The sequence below is a fragment of the Amborella trichopoda genome, chromosome 1 (assembly GCF_054954075.1).
Source record: "Amborella trichopoda isolate Santa Cruz 75 chromosome 1, AtrichopodaSantaCruz75HAP2 v2.0, whole genome shotgun sequence".
Classification (NCBI taxonomy): Eukaryota; Viridiplantae; Streptophyta; class Magnoliopsida; order Amborellales; family Amborellaceae; genus Amborella; species Amborella trichopoda.
The window spans coordinates 53,686,347-53,703,994 of NC_142336.1; the positions used below are offsets into that span (position 1 = coordinate 53,686,347).

At 42.3% G+C, this 17,648-nt stretch overlaps 1 long non-coding RNA gene across 1 annotated transcript; it reads left to right on the forward strand.

The window, feature by feature from the left end:
- Positions 1-14,940: 14,940 nt before the first annotated feature.
- Positions 14,941-17,416, forward strand: LOC148783926 (uncharacterized). Its single transcript, XR_016060774.1, has 2 exons — positions 14,941-15,064; positions 17,171-17,416. It is a non-coding gene; the product is annotated as an uncharacterized LOC148783926 (long non-coding RNA).
- Positions 17,417-17,648: the final 232 nt, after the last annotated feature.

Below are 17,648 nucleotides of genomic sequence, written 5' to 3' on the forward strand. Positions count from 1 at the left end.
TAAAGACATGCATAATTGGTAATTTATTTCTAATTTTTTTTTAAAATTCCAGGCAGTTACTAAACACATAATTTTCCAGTACAAGAAGCGAGAACATTCAGCTTCACAGGAGAAGAACTTTCAGGTTATCGATAACAACATGATTCCAATTGTCAAACATGCGATTTGATATTGCTAGTTTAGGAAAAATTATAGATACCTCCAATTTGTACTTTTTAGGCATTGCCCCCAATATTTTTTATAACATACTATTAATCCCATTACTATTTAACTCATGTTTCCAAAATATAACACCTAACATGTAACGTGTTGCTCGAGCATGAAAATGTGTTGGACTAGCTTGTCTAGCATAAAATGTGCTAGACTGGCTTCTGACAAAAAGTGCAGACCGGCTTATGATATTCAAATTCTACTAGTCCCGCACAAAATGCAATGGATTGGCTTCTATTGAAATTATGCCGATTTGGCACATTTCTGATTTATATGGTCAAGTTGTGCATATCCAACATATTTTGTACCGACCGACTTATATATATATATATATATATATATATATATATATATATATATATATATATATATATATATATATATATATATATATATATATATATATATATATATATATATATATATGGAGAGAGAGAGAGATGTGGGTTAAAATGAAGGTATTTTGGTCTAAAAAAGTCTTAAAACTTTTTAGATGCAAAAATAAAACGTGTTGGGTGTTATATGTTATTTTTGACATACTTGTATCCCCGAGGCGAATAAGGACAGAGCCAGTAGTAACTTGGTCCCGCCCGATACCCAAGACACTCCCAGACTACAGGAACACTGCAACAATAAGCCTAAAATTGGGCAACCTCTAAAGAAGTGTCAAAATGATCTCAAATTGCATGATAGGGTAGTTTGGGATACTTTAAGAACACCTATAGAGTTTCGTTGCGTTCTGATATGATAGTGATGAAAATTAGTTTTCAAATCCTTTCGTGTTAAAATAAACCCTACAATTACAACCCTATTTTATGGGTCTCAAAACAATACCATACTATAGCCATTAGATCCGAAACGTCGAAAAACCTTCAGGTGCCAAATTTTGGCTCAATCGGACCCTTTGGGACCATTATTAGCCTAACTTACCATAAAATGATGGGTTTTACACTATTGCGGTGCATCTTCGGTGAACTAGTTTCCATAAATAGAAACTATGTTTTCGCATTTAGGGATAATTTTCAAATGACCATAACTTGCTTATTTTGATTCCAATTAAGGTAAAATTTGGATACGAGCTAAATCTTAACGACCCGATCGTTTTGACATAAGGCACGCGTCATGGCGTGGCTCGAAACGAAAGAATTTATAAAGAGAATATCGACTTGGAAACATGAAAATTCAGATTTTATATAAGAGAACATCCGATTCTTGGATTGGCCATAACTCAAGATCCCCGTGTCGGATCGTCGCAAGTACAAGTCCGTTGCGACCGTGCTTTGAAGTACTATAGTTTGGTACAATTTTACGTATGATCGGAGGCCAAATGACATGAATTTTGAGGTTGAAAATGACATACTTTTCTGATTGTCGAAATCCCATTTTTCGGCGACTTCTCAAATTTGGAATGTGCTCAAATAGAGACTAAAATAGACGAAATTTATTGCAAAATGATTGTGACATTGTCTTCTTTGAGTTGTGATAAGAATAAAGACTTGGAATGATATAAATCATATCACATTTTGATGGTTTAAGAATTGCAAAGTTTATGGACTTCACCGCATTTGGGTTCTTTCTAAAAAATCCGTTTCAAGACGATTAAAGGGTATCAAAACGTTCACAAAAGTTAAAGCATCGATTGTAAGACAATTGATCGCTCGAATTACCATCATAGATGTCCGAAAAAGCTCCCAAAGACTAACAATGGCAAGAGGCCCCTCATGGAAGGATGGTTTTGTCATTTATTGAAAAATGTTTGAGGGTATTTTAGTCATTTTGTCCAAATACGAGGTTATTATTTTAATTCATTAAATGTGTATTTTTTTAAAAATTTTGGGTACTTTTGAGCATTCCACCCTTGTTTAGTGGTTGTTCTATATGAGGAGACCTAAGTCGCTTGTAATAGGACTTAAAGAGGTCCAAGTCACTTGTAATAGGACTTTGGAACTCTTGCTTAGAGCTTGAATATTGAAGCATTTTGAAGTAAGCTTTTTTATTATTATTGTGCTTTAGTTACAAGTTCAGGGTTCAAGAGGAGAGGAGAGAGAAATATTTTCTAGAGAGAGAAAATATCCCTAGACCGCCATACACCAAAGCCCATTCCCTACACTTTACCTTGCACCATAACGAGATCACTATACACCATAGCCTATTCCCTATACCATACCTTGACCCTAACCTTACCCACCAAACCCAAGACCCTTCTCTCTCATGTGCATGCAAAGGGACCCATGGATGTGCACCTAGGCTCAAGCTCATCCTAGGTCTACTATCTATCCTCTACCTCCCTCTCTCTCTCTCTTCTTTCTTCTTTCCCTTTCTTTCTCTCTTCTTTCTTCATCCTCTCTCTTCCTTCTCTCTTTCTCTCTCTTCCCGGCTTGAACTCAGGGTGGGCTCGAGTACTCTTTCCCTCTTTCCTTCTCTTCTCCTCCCCTCACTCTCTCTCGTCCAAAGTCACAAGCCCGCAACTAGGGCGGGCCCGGCTTCCTTTCCCTATTTCTCTCATCTTACCCTCTTCCTCCCATCATTTCGTGCCCGCGCCTTACCTCGCATACCACCACCCATGCTTAACGCCTTCCCGTGCCCACGCCTTACCTCCACATCTCCATCCACGCCTAACACCTCCTCGTGCTAGTGCCTTACCTCGCACACCACAACCCATGCCTAACACCTTCCCGTGCTCGCGCCTTTCCTCGCACATCTCAACCCACGCCTAACACCTTCCGTGCCTGCGCTTTACCTCGCACACCACCACCTACGCTTAACACCTTCCCGTGCCCGCGCCTTACCTCGCACATCTCCATCCATGCCTAACACCTCCTCTTGCACGCGCCTTACCTCGTACACCTCAACCTACACCTAACACCTTCCTGTGCCTGCGTCTTACCTCGCACACCTCCACCCGCGCCTAACACCTTCCCGTGCCTACGCCTTATCTCGCACATCTGCATCCGCGCCTAACACCTTCTCTCACTTGTGTCTTACCTCGCACACCTCCACCCATGCCTTACTTAACGCACCTCTACTTGTGCCAAACTCAACCTTCTTCCACTAGCGCCTGATCCTACATGTGCGCCCCTACCTGCGCTTAATCCACCTCTCACCTGGGCTTGCACCTAATCCACCTCTCGTCCCTACTCTTGCCTCCATCCATTCTCTCATCTCTCACCTAGCCACGCCTAACCTTGTGTACACCTTCCTACCCTCACCATCATGTCCTAGCTTCTACCCACGCCTTTGTTTACCTTAGCGCACACCCTCACACATCCCTAGCATACACCAATCTCTATCTACCCTTAACCTCTCATTACGTCTAACTCCCCTTTATTCTTTACATTCGTATCCATACCTTTCATCTTCTCTTCTCTAAACCTTACTCTTTTAATCATTCATTTACTTTATTTTATTTTTATTTCCCTTTCTTTGTCGGTTACTTCCCTCATTGCCTAAACACTCGACTCGGGATCATCTTGAGATGGTGTCTTAGGGCCCTAATTCTAGGATTGCTACTCTAATCACCTTCTCGTACAGTGAACTCGGGTCATATAAGGTATTGATTCTCTTGTAACTAGTTACTCGGGTCGGGGTCCTCTTGAGTCAGCTTTCTTAGAATGGTGACCCTCTCGCTACTCTAACCACCAGATCACACAATGCTTGGGTTGAGGGAGCCTTCCTTCTCTCATCTTCTTTTCCCACCTGCCATTCTTTCTCTTCCCTCTCTCTCCTTTAAGCCCCTTTAACCCACAAAGGGGAGCCAATCACCTATTAAACGGTACACCAAAGAGGAGTGCATTCAATACAAATTCCATTAGCAGTTATTAAGTGAGAATCTAAGGTGAAGTCTTGAGTTTGAGAGGGGCTCGTGTCCAAACCACGCTGCTGGACAGCCGGAGGGCTTTCGGGTGCTGATCTAAGAGGGCATTTGGCCCGAGCTTATCCCATGAACTCAAACCGCGGTGAGGTACGTACTTCAGTCCATCTCTTCATCGCTTTTAAAATCCTCTCACAGTTGGACATACCTATCCGCAAAGTGACGCACTAGCGATGCAAGCGACCCGTGCCAGATCACGTAGTTGTTTGAGTGGGGGTCAACCCAACCCAGGCCCGACCAACTGGCGACTCCACTGGGGATAAGCCACCCTATAGTTGGTACGGACTGCTCTCACACAAACATTTCACCTCTTTCTCTCTTAAAAATTGATATGGAGTTCAATTGCTCATCTCTTATCCAAATTGGGGATTTCATCATCCCCACATTCGCGAATTTACCTAGGGGAAGTACTCCCATGTATTTCTTGAGTGGTCTCTTTGATTCTATCACCCTAGCTCAGGCTGAGGGAAACTCGGGAAAGGGTATTCAAACTACTTGTTCCCTATCTACCGGCATCAAAGGCATGTCCATTGATGTCAATTGAATGAGTGGTCCTAAAACCACCGTCCTTCATGCTCACTCTACTACTGGTAGACACTCTACCAGTCATAAGCTCAAGAGTGGTTCTAACACCACTCCCCCTCTTCATATGCTCGGTTCTTCTAAAACCACCACTTCAGTAGGTAATCACAAAGTTACCCCATCTATACTCTACACGGGCACTACTCATAACGGTACATTGCTCCACACACATCATGCTGGCGGTTCCCTGATCAGATACTCGAGTGGCTCCAAAGCTACTCAACACACACTTACACATGTTATGGCAAATGGTTCAACCATTACTGTGACGAACTGCGGCAAGCAGAAGCTCACCCCTGTCCCCTCACCTACTTCGGGTCTCTTGGGACTTGGACCCACTAAGAGTGGTACTCAAGCCACTTGTGCATAGCATAATATTCACCCAGCTCGGGGCAGTCCAAATACTGCATTCGAAAGAGCACACGTCCCACGACTCAAGTCAAGGGTCACAAAAAAATATGCACATGCATGCAAATGGCCTTAAAACCATTCAAACTGCAAAAGTCGGCAATCCAACTGGCAAACCTTTCACTTCACTAAGGGTTGCTTCCCAAGCCACCCCAAACAATTTTGTGGATCTGCACGTGCAGTTGGGTATAAGGGGCACAACCAGTTCTGCATGCCCTCATCTACCTCGATACCCATGATGACATGGTGCTTTAAGAAATTCCCTTCGAGTACATTCCTGTCCATCGTTCTTCTTCATACACATGAGCTGGCCCTCGAGGCTGGACTCGGGGCAAAATGACGCCCCAAAGACGATGAAACAACCCCTCCCTTCTTCAAACACGACCAAACTGCCAAGGTCAACCCCGAACTCCCTACTCTCGAGGCATCATACCTAGCCATAATTGATTGATTTTGCTCTGGTCTCCTTGAGACAAGCCAATCAATTAGAGCATCATGACCAATTCCAGTTCTGGGAAAGGATCTATTGGAGCCTACGAACCAGACATGAAGGTACTACTCATAAGAAAGAAGTCAGAGTCTTCGACTTCAGAAGACTTATCAAAGAAAAACCAGTTCTACTCATTGCAAATTGCAATGGAGCCCAAAGTGAGTAGTGCTGTTGAATGTTTTATAGTGGAAGTTCGAGGAGACCAACCCAGTTCGTCAGAATCACGGCCCCAAGGCCGTCTCGAGCCTCAACAGAAGGAGATATGGCCCCAAGGCCGTCATGAGCCAATCAGAATTGAGCCATGGCTCCAAGGCCGCCTTGTGCCACACCTGTCTGAATTATGACCCCAAGGCTGTCAAGAGCTGATAATCACCTGTGTGCTAAGGCCATCCCAGATCCAGTCAGGGCACTCTAAGCCCTTATTCCCTAGATTGCCATGAAAAGGACTAGAATTACCCCCATCATAGAATCAATTAACTTTAAAGGGCGGGCTGATGTGATGGTAGTCAACCAGGATGGCAAATGGTCTTGAAGATCCAATGGTGTGTTTTGATAAAATCCTAAATAATATACTGGACAGGGTCAAAGGGTTAGAGAACGCTCGATCGATTGGAGTATCTTCGCATCAGAAAGCCAATTCTCTGCTTGACCCTCAATTTGAAGAGGAAGAAAGAAGGTCTCCACCTCCTCCTATGGCCCAAACTTCAAGACCTCCAAACCCCCCTGTCTTCCCTGATGGTCAACCCAATATAGCTTCTCAAGCTATTTCCCCAGCGGTTACCCAAGAAGACATTCAAAATATGATCAATCGAAGCATTCAAGGCTTACAATCTTCAAAGACACAAGAAAATGTTCACTATAAGAAGCCTTACCCATCCTTCATTGACTGAATCCCTTTTCCCCTGGGTTACCAAAAAGGAAGATTGCATGTCTTTGACGGCACTGACTCACCTTAGCAACATGTGGCACACTTCGTGTCAGCATGTTAAGAGTTAGCTTCTGATCCTAAACTGCTCCTTCGACAGTTTGTGAAACTCTAGCCGGATCTACCTTCAAGTGGTATGCCCGTTTACCTCCGAGCTCTGTTCATTCCTGGGAAGAAATGGAACACTTGCTCTATAAGCGTTTCTATGAAGTGGAACGAGAAGTTCAAGCTATAGAGCTTCTCACTATGACTCAAGGAATGAATGAACCAGAAAATAAGTACATTCAGAGATGGAGGGATCTCGCAGTCTACCAAAGTAATCCTATGCCTAAGATTAATGCGGTGCAAACATGTATCAGAAACATGAAGAAGGAAATCTCCCTTCATGTCGAAGCTTCTGATCCCACAACTTTCTCAGACATGATTTCAAAGGCGGTGAAAATTGAGAGTCTCCTAAAACATCATGGTAGAACTCAGGTTCAGACCTCAGGTTCAGACCTCAGGGGGAGGTCAAAATCGCAACTTCACCAATATCAGGTCTAATCCTCGTGCTGGCCAGCAGAGAAATACGGTCAGCGCAACGGTTACTGCCACATTGATTCTCGAGGAATAATACCATTCAGGGGTCAAGGGGAACCCCAACAACGACAATTCTAACTTTAGGATTATAGCAGAGTACCTCCACCACAAAACCGGTACCAAACTGACCAATTTGAGTAAAGGTTGAACAAGCACTACAGTTTTAACAAAGCATGGGTACCAACCCTCTTAAAAATGTTGATGGAACAAGGCATTGTAGTCCTTCCTGAACCAAGGAGACCAGACCAGGTGGGACTCATCAATCATGGAAACTATTGTGCCTACCATCGGATGTTAGGCCATCCTGTGCAGAATTGTTTCCAGCTTAAAGATCACATCGAAGCCTTGATTCAAAAAGGACAAATCAATTTAGAAAGTCTTAGAATTTTTTTTGAGATTTCAGAGGTTTCGCATGTAGTTATTGTCAAAGAAGAGCCGATACAGATATTGCAACCTGAAGAAGTACCATTTGAACTTCTTCCGGACCTTTTTTGCGATGTTGGCACTACAGGGGTTGATTACTCTGCTTTATGCAAGACAACCCAAGAATTTGGTTCGAGGTACTGAAAATCTTTGGTGTCCATTCCACCAAATATCTGGCCATGAGATATCTCAGTGTGCAACTTTCAAGACTATACAAGAGTCCATAGCTGAAGGACGAATTATTGTAAACATACCTATCCAAACTCGTGAACCACCTAAACCAGTAACCCCTAAAAATGCCATCAAAGCACCTTCTACCTCTCGCAGCGAGGAGGAGGAAGAGAAAACCCATGCCACCCAAAAACTATCTACTTCTCACAGTAAGAAGGGAGAAGGGGGAAATGATACAATGGAAGCATCACACATGATTACAGCTCAAGAGGAACAACCTTGCAGCGTACCCATGGACAAGCTATCCCCTGACATGTTCCATGTTATATTCAATATGATGGTACAACAAGCGATGATTGCACCATACTTGCCTAAGAAGTTGAAAGATCTTAAAGAAGAAGGTCAGAACTTGTGGTGTCAGTATCACCAAATGAAGGGACATGATTTGTTCCATTGTTGGGGATTCCGAGCCATCTTAGAAGAACTCATAAGTAACGGTGAAGTGTTCGTAGATAACACACTACCTCCACATCAAAAGGTCGCTCAAGAATTCAAAGCCTTGTTGCACAAGATAGTTGAGCCATTTCAGACTCTTTAGTCATGAAACCTTAGAAGCCCCTTTTCCCAAAGCTCCTATAAAAGTACACGACTCATGGCAAGAGCACCATGGTCGTGGCAAGATGAAAAGCCTCATGAGGGAAGCTATTCGGCAAGCAAATGTGGTACCTATGCCACAAACTTGAAATACCGTACCTGTCAAGAAAAAGAAGATAAACAAACGGTCTTCAAAAGCTCGCCGCAAGGCAAAACTTTCTCAATTGCTAATTAAAGCGGCATTTCTTCCCCCTATTCCTCCTCTTCCCACTTTGTATGACTTCGTCCAAGTTCTTTTGCCTAAGGGTGGTCAATACATAACTATGAGAGCAATTCAAAACCCGTCCAATATGGGTGAGGATATTAAAAGCATCCCAGAACAGTTTAACAAAGGTGAAGACCCTAAAATCACCCCTCAATGGTCCACGTAGGATAAAGACCTTAAAGATGCCACCCATGCAATCGTCCAACAAGGGTTATAACGTTAAAAGGTCATCGATTACATCCAATGAGATTGAAGAAGTTAGTCATCTTTGAGTCCAATTCAGGTGATGACCCCAAAAGCTACCTGGTTCGATTCAATTTAAGTGATGACCCTAAAAGTTGTGTCTATTCTTCTATCCCCGATTCTTCAAACCCTTATTCTCTCTCACAACCTCTCTCTGAACTCACCATGGAGTATCTAGATTTAGAGGCTCTTAATGAAGAACTCAAACTATGCAATACCAGCAAATGACATAGCAAGCAGATAAGGAAAATGGTCACTCAAAAGCCCGGATTCTTAAATGTTGGAGATGCTATGGCCTTTGCTGCCAAAAAGGACAATCCTTGTCCCATTCCAAAAAAGGTGTTAAATCAGCTTCTAAAACCAAAGCCTGAGAAGAAACCTCAATGTCTTGCAGAGTCTGACTTGGGAGAGCTATGGAAGAACTCGAAGGGAGAGTGTTCTTCAAATTATGAAGCATACCATATGCTAGTGTTTCATGAGGGAAGCACAACATCTATTGTTGACCAGATGAGATTGAAGTCAAGAAGGAGACTAAAGCTAATTCAAAGACCGACTCAACCTAAGCTCCTGAAGTACCCCGCGTCGCCATTGGTTTCCTATCCAAGCCCGCATACTTCTATTCAAAAGCCATCCTCTCTTCTAAAATACCCAGGACCACCACCATTCCCTTACCCAAATCCCTCACCTTATTTCTTTAAAAATCCCGAACCATCGCCGCCTTCATCGCGTCTTATCTTATCAACAACTACTCTGGCTGCGCAACCTAGTCAACCTTCTCTTCCTACTCCCACAACTACAACCGACCCCTCTTTGGTGGCTGTAGCAAACCCTTCCTCTTCAAAAACCACTCCATCACCATCTGTCCCTATAAAACTGGTGGTGAACCAAGAAGTCGTCCTTCCTGAAGCTGATAAAGTCAAGTATGATGTGGTCGGATACCTGAGGAGACTTCCAGCCCTCTTTAGTATCTATGATGCTCTTATGTTGTCAAAAGACTTTCGTATCGCTCTGATACAAGCTGTCTCATGGCTTGAAGTGTACAAGTTGAGATCAACGAGTTGAGGTAGACCCTGCAATCCTTAACAGCTGCACGGCTATCACATTTTCTGATGATGACTTTCAGTTGGGTGAGTTGCATGCTCGCCAAATCAATCAGATCATGTTGGATGGGGGATCAACAGTGAATCTCATGCATAAGAGGATTCTCACACGAATCGGGATAGGTGTTGAGAAACTTGAGCCTACAAACCTGACAGCTCAAGAATTTAATCGATCGGGGGAGAAACTGGCTGGTGTTATTCGCCTCAAGCTCAAAATTGGGGATTTGAATGCTTCCACTCTATTTCATGTCATTGATACAGATACTTCCTACAATCTATTGGAAAAATTTAAGTGACGTATCAAGCTTGAGGAAAAATTTATCTAGAGAGTACTGCGCATCATTCACTTTGTGAGCAAGCTAACATGAAAAGGTTAGGCATTCCATCCCTCTGAGCTTCGTATTTCTACAAACCTCAAGCTTAAGTTGCATATCAATCCCCCTCCACCCCAGTCCCTATTGTATGGTCTCTGCCCTTACACGGTATTTTAATGTAATAATCTTAAAATTTCAAAAATAAAAATAAAAATAAAAATAAAAAAGAAAGAAAGAAAGAAACTTTTAATAAGTGATGGTCCATATGAACATGATGGTCCTTAAGTTTACTCCTCAGGTCAGCATCGCCCAAACTTAGCATAAGGTACTACAAATACCAGAGGTCCTGCATATTGAGAGAGACAATGTTCATCCCGTACCTCAAACCCCTCTTTGGCAAGACCATCTTAAAGTCTGGTAAATTCCTGAGGTTTTGCATATCCCAGTCTCCGAAAGGGAGGAAGATAATGCTTACCTTACTTCTTCACCTCTTTATCAACAAGATCACCCCAAAGTCTTGCAAATTCCTGAGGTCGTGTATATCACAGTCCTCGAAAGGAAGGAAGATAATGTTTACCTCACTTCTTCACCACTTTACCAGCGAGAATGTCCTAAAATCCTGCAAATTCTTGAGGTTTTGCATCTCCCAGTCCCCGAAAGGAGAAGGATAGTGCTTGCCTCACAGATCGGGCCAGTTACATGCATAATTCTCAACGGATCTTGCGTTTCCTAACCCCTGTCACAGAAACCCGGGTTACTCATCAAAATATGAAGGATAGTCCTTCTTCTCACCCTTCTAATGACTTCATCAGCACTCCCGAACAACGATACGAAGCTCAAAGACAAGCTACTATTACTGAATTGAAAGAGCAAGTGCAGGATCTGCTCAATCAAGTTGAAATTATAAAAAAAGAAAAGCTAAGATGAAGGAAGTGACGCCTCCAAAACCTCTTTCCTCTCCTCTACCTGGTTTCTATCCAGAAACCCGGGGCACAGGTGTTTAGGAAAATCCCCAGAGTCACTCATCCATGGATGCTTCAGTAATGCCAAAATGAGATTTATATAGTCCTAAAGCTCATCAGATTATGAAGAAAATGGACTATGAACCATCAAAGAATCAGGGGTTGAATGATGGTAAGGGGATGCTAGCACCTTTTGTAGTTATCGGTTATCTCAACATACTAAAAAACAAGGACTTGGTTACTCGGGGCATGCTAGTTTACCTCCATGGCCATTATTCACTGACCAAAGCTCTCATGTGACGATATCGCAAGAACCATCACTATTTCCCCTTGAACCCATTCCTGAAGAAGTCACTACCCATGAGTATCAAGAAGAAGTAGAAATTCCCCAGACTTTTCAAGAGCCTTAGGATTCAAGGATTGGAAGAGATGAAAGAGGAATCCTTGCTCACAAAACACGAAGTCGAAGTATTTGAAATGGATGAATAAATTTCCGACTTTATACCCCTTGATGAAGGAGAAATAGAAGAAGCTCCAGAAGTATTGGAAGATGGTGGACAAGCCACGACTGACGATTTAAAAGAAGTGACCTTGGGTGATAAAGCTGACCCAAGACCCACTTTTATCACAGTCATTATGCCTCTTGAAGAGAAGAATAAGTATACCGAGTTCTTGCCTAGCATTATCAAGAGATGCATGGCCTTCACAGGTTGGGAATTGACCAATCCTTTAAGCCTGTCAAGCATAAATCAAAGAGATTCTGAGCTGACATGGAAATCCAAGTTGAAGCAGAGGTTAACAAGCTCAAGATAACGAATTTCATACGAGAAGTCAAATATCCAAAGTGACTGGCTAATGTTGTTCTAGTTAAGAAGAATAATGAACAAATCAGGGTCTGTATTGACTTCCGTGACTTGAACGCCGCTTGTCCTAAGGATGAATTCCAACTCCCCTTCATTGAATTACTGATTGACTCGACTGCCAATTGCCAAGCCTTCTCCTTTGAGAATGGCTATTCGAGGTATAACCAGATAAGGATGACCCCATAAGATAAAGAGTCTACTGCTTTCTTGACCCCTAAAGGGGTCTTTTGTTACACGGTGATGCCTTTCGGTATCAAAAATCCCCGAGCTACCTACCAAAGGGTTATGACCACTATCTTCGAAGATATGCTACATGAAGAAGTGGAGTGCTACGTAGACGATCTTGTAGTAAAGTCCAGCAAAAGGATCAATCACATACAAAATCTTGAAATTTCTTCTTCACCAACTCAAGATGAATCCCTTGAAGTGTACCCTTGGTGTGCGATAAGGGAAGTTATTGGGATTTGTTATCAAGTATCAAGGCTTGGAGATAGAACCTGTCAACATTAAAGCTATTCAAGAGATGTTATCTCCAAGCTTAGATCTCTCCAAGGCAAGCTTGCCTATATCCAGAGATTCATCTCGAACCTTTTAGGACGATGTCAACCCTTCTCTCGTCTATTGAAGATAGAAGTGCCTTTCATGTGGGACGATGTCAAATAATTTTCGAAGACATCAAGAACTATCTGTTGAAACCTCTGGTTCTCTCTACACCAATTTTAGGGAAGCCCCTCATCTTATTTGTGACTGCGCTAGATCAGTCGCTTGGTGCCTTACTTGCTCAAAACTATGATGAAGGAAAGAAACGGCTCTATACTATTTGAGTCGAAGGATACAAGGGGCTGAAGAGAACTACTCTCCTATAGAGAAGATGTGTTTAGCCTTAATATTTGAGGTACAAAAACTCAATTACTATTTGCTTGCACACCCAGTTCAGCTCATCTCTCGAGCGGATCCCATTAAATTTCTCTTGTTGCGCCCTTGTCTGTTGGGACGACTCGTGAAATGGTCACTACTCCTCATGGAGTTGACATTACATATATGCCGCAAAAAGCTGTCATTCGCAGAATTCTTGGCTGCACACCCTCTCCCAGCTGACTCTCCCTTATCTGATGATTTACTGAATGAAGAAGTGTTTCATACTAAAGCTTCATATGAATGCAAGATGCACTTTGATGGGGCATTGAAGTCTGAAAGAGGTGGTGTCGGAGTGGTATTCTTCACCCCTCATGATGGCCTTGTCCTGTTATTATTCTCTCTCCTAGAGATAGAGTCCGCATAACGAACCAAAATATCAAGCGTTTATCATAGGCTTAAAGATTGCTTCCCATATGAACTTGAAATGCTTAAACATTTATGGAGATTCAGAGTTGGTTATCAGACAACTCAAAGGGGTGATCGATGTAAGGAAAGATAGCCTCAAACCTTACTTTAACACTGTCAAATCCTTAATGACAAAATTTGAAGAAATTGCTCTTGAGCATGTACCTCGAAGGCTTAATGCACAAGCCGATGCGCTCGCCAAATTAGGGGCAACCATTCAAATTCCGCCAAAAGAGCCAATACCGGTATGGGTAGTTGAGTGGAGATGCATTGATTTTCTCGAGAGGATTGACAACGATGAGATGCAGTTGTTTGAGGGGCGTACTCTCCATCCATTCGGGGCACTAATTGTAGTTGGAAAGACCATGCAGGCCCCGAGCAGCTCTCGAGACTCTCTTGTGATTAAAGAGCATGAGAAAGAAGAAGAAGAGGCAGAATCTCAAAATCCTTTTGTGTGCATAAGTAGAGCCAGTAACAGACTAGTGTACTCCTATAAAGGACTACTTACTGCATAATCGTCTTCTTGACAGCGTCCACCACTCGATACGTGTGTCGTGAGGGTACCTTGTTTGGAATCTCTTACAACAACATGTTGCTTAGGTGCATTGACCAGAAAGACATAAACCATGTGCTCAAACAAGTTCAAGCTAGACTTTGTGGAATGCATCAATCTGGCCCTAGGCTATACAACAGAATTGTCAGGATAGGCTACTACTGGCCTATTATGAGTGTTGATTCACTTATGTTTGTGAGAAATTGCCTGGTGTGCCAGATTCATTTGAGCTTCATTCATCAAGCTCCTGAACCCCTTCACCGCACAGTGGCTTCATGGTCTTTTGCTCAGTGGGGTATGGACATTATAGGTCCTATTGACCCACCATCTTCTTCGGGGCACGTGTTTATACTTGTTGCCACAAACTACTTCTCTAAGTGGGCAGAAGACATCCCTCTCAAGAAAGTCCCAGGACTTGCAGTGGCCAACTTCGTGCGTCAACATATCATATATAGATTCGACGTGCCTGACCGAATGTAAGGACCATAATTTTTTGGACTTAAGACTCTCACGACAATAGAGATAAGTGAAGGAAGCCCACGCCCAACGCTAAGAAAGATGCTAGTGCTGTCTGTGAAAGAGGCTAGCGTTGTCTGTGAAAGAGGCTAGCGCCGTCTGTGAAAGAGGCTAGCGCCGTCTATGAAAGCGACTTATCATCGGCTGTAAAATAGCTCTATCGCCATCTATGAATGAGGAGCAGCGCCGTCGGCGTAGAGAGAGAGAGAGAGAGAGAGAGAGAGAGAGAGAGAGAGAGAGAGAGAGAGAGAGAGAGAGAGAGAGAGAGAGAGAGAGAGTTATCCCCGTGTGTGTAGCGCCGTGCATAAATGACAAGGGGAACCTTTTTATTCTGTGCCTGTATAAGTGCCACTTGTTTGCCTTGTGAGCCACTTGCATGAGCACCACATGACGCTTGCATGAGCACCACATGACACTTGCATGAGCATGAGCACCAAATGGCACTTGCATGCCATTTAGCCCTTGCATGAATGACACTTGTCACTTGCATGTTACCTCCCCTTTTTGCTTATAAGTACCCCCACCCAACCCTCTCAAGAGTTTTGCACCTTCTCTCTCTCCCCCATGTTTTCCCCCTTTTTAGCCCTTAGAATTCGAGCCCCTTTGAGCCTTGTGCGAGAAGCTTGGGGAAGTGGTTGTGTGAAGGATTTGGGATCACCATTGAAGCACAACGTAAGTAGATTATGCTATTATGTGTTCCGTAGTATGAAGTATAATTCTCAAGTATGAAAGTATGAGATTTAAGTATGAATTTCTATGAATTAAGCATGAATAAAGTATGATTTAAGCATGAATAAAACATGGATTAGGCTTGACATTAAACATGTATGTTTGTGTTCTATTTTTCCAGCAATTAGATCTTCTTGTATGATAAGTTGGGCATTGTTATCACTCTTGTAGATCCTGAAATTATGTGAAATGATGCTTGTGTGAGCCTAGTTTAAGATAGAAATGGTTTCATGTTGTTATCTTGTATGGATTTGAAGTTATGGCATAGTCTTTGGAATGTGCCATGTTTGTACTGTGATTTCCAGGGACTTTATATGCTTTTGTGATGAGATTTTGACTAAGAAAATGATATCCAATTGGCCTCAAATCACCACCATTTGAAAGGTCTATGAGTCTACTTTGAGTTTGGTGTTTATGACTAGTTGAAATTCGTGGATGTAGCTCATTTTATGCATGTATATCACTGTTAGAAAATCGTGATAATTTTCAGGAATGTTACTTCTGTTGTACTGAGAGTTTGACTAAGTAATTGGAATCCAAATGACACAAAATTACTGCCAATGGAAATATTTTTGAGTCTATTTTAATGTTCATGTTCACATCTTGCTCTGATTCTTTATTTATGTAAAGTTATACTTCGAAACATGCCAGTAGATCACTGTGACAGTTTTGGTAAAAACACTGAATTGATGTTTCTGATGTCAAGGGTTTTGACCAACTAAAAGAGGTCCGTTTTCTTCCAAACGACTGCCGTTTGAAATATTTTTTAGTAAAATTGAGATCACATGTTTAGCACATTTCGAAATTCTCCTGAATTTGAGAGTTATATGATTAATTGTAACAATATGTCACTATGGATAGCTTTTATAAAACTTAGAATTTATGTCTCTATTGCCACGGATTTTGACTGACAAAAAGAGGTCCATTTTCTTCCAAAATATGATATTGTTGTTATCGTGATGAGATATTGATATCGTCCTAATGGATACTATGTTGCTTATGTGTTATGTGAATGGGTACTTACTGTGTGAATGATGGTATCGTGCTACTTATGTGTTATGTGAATGGGTACCTACTGTGTGAATGATGGTACCATACTGCTTATGTGTTATGTGAATGTGTACCTACTATATGAATGATGGTACCATGCTACTTATGTGTTATGTGAATGGGTACCTACTTTGTAAATGATGGTATTATGCTGCTTATGTGTTATGTGAATGGGTACCTATTGGGTGAATGATGGTACCGTGTTGCTTGTGTGATATGCAAATGGGCACCTACTGTGTGAATGATGGTACCGTGTTGCTTGTGTGATATGCGAATAGGCACTACTGTGTGAATGATGTTGCTGGCAGCTAAAATCGTTCCCTAACTCCCCATGATAGGATGAGAGTTGGGATGTGAATGTAAATATTTGGAAGGGTCGCGCCCCCCAGATCTATATGGGCACTACGCAATGGGTCACTATTTGGTAGTTGGTTATTGTAATACTGTGACTGTTATGTGATTACTTGGTACGCTTTGAGTGTATCGCATGGCCATGACTGACACTAGTGAGGTGCGTACGAGGAGATATGTGACTTCCCGATAATGCCTCGTGCAAATTGCATCGTCTGAGATGGGTAGTCGCCTGAGTTATGTAATTGACTCGAGATGTGTGATTGACCTGAGTTATAAGATTGACATGAGATATATGATTTACCTGAGTTATATGATCGATTTGCAAGATATGGGATTGGCCTGTAGATAGGGCTAAAGAGTGGGTTGTGTCTGTTGATTTTTGTTATGCTCTCTTGTTTGTGTTGATATGTTGAATCTGATAGATTACTAGTGTATATGACATCTGACATCTTATATTGTGTCTGCTCTACCATGAAAAGCATCATCCTATAATTGTGACATAATTGTGACGCATGACTTATGTTTTGTGAATATGGCCTAGAACCTTGATCTGTATTGTGTGATAATATACATAGGCAGGGAAACATGATACTGTGATCTACTAACTAGGCTTTTTAGCTCATTCCTTTGCTTCCACCCTTGTAGATTAACGGCTGCAGGTTGAAGATAGACGGGCGGTGATCGTGTTTGGTGGACTGAAGGCCCGCACTAGACTAGAAGATCTCCTTGTTTTTGTAGGTGTCAGCTGGTCGTCGGTCGTACTGTGTTGTTTGTGAAAATTTGTATTTTTGTTAATAGGCTTTGGTGCCTTGGATGAATTGTAATATGCTGGATAATGTTTATGACCTTGGAGACTATATATGAATATGAAATGGTTATAATTTATTAAGTTTTCAGTGCTTGGTGGAATATATTTATTTCATTTCTCATGGTTTGCTTTGATTCCGCACTTTTAAAACGTGTTGATGCCACTCCCACCTGAGTGACATACGCGACCTTTGTGATCGCAATCCCGCACTCTGTCCGCCCTCCGGTATAGGACGACAGATGTCGTAGAGGGCGGGTCGTGACACCGGATCACTTCCAATAATGGCCCTCAATTTCGAAGCAATCATATTGACCG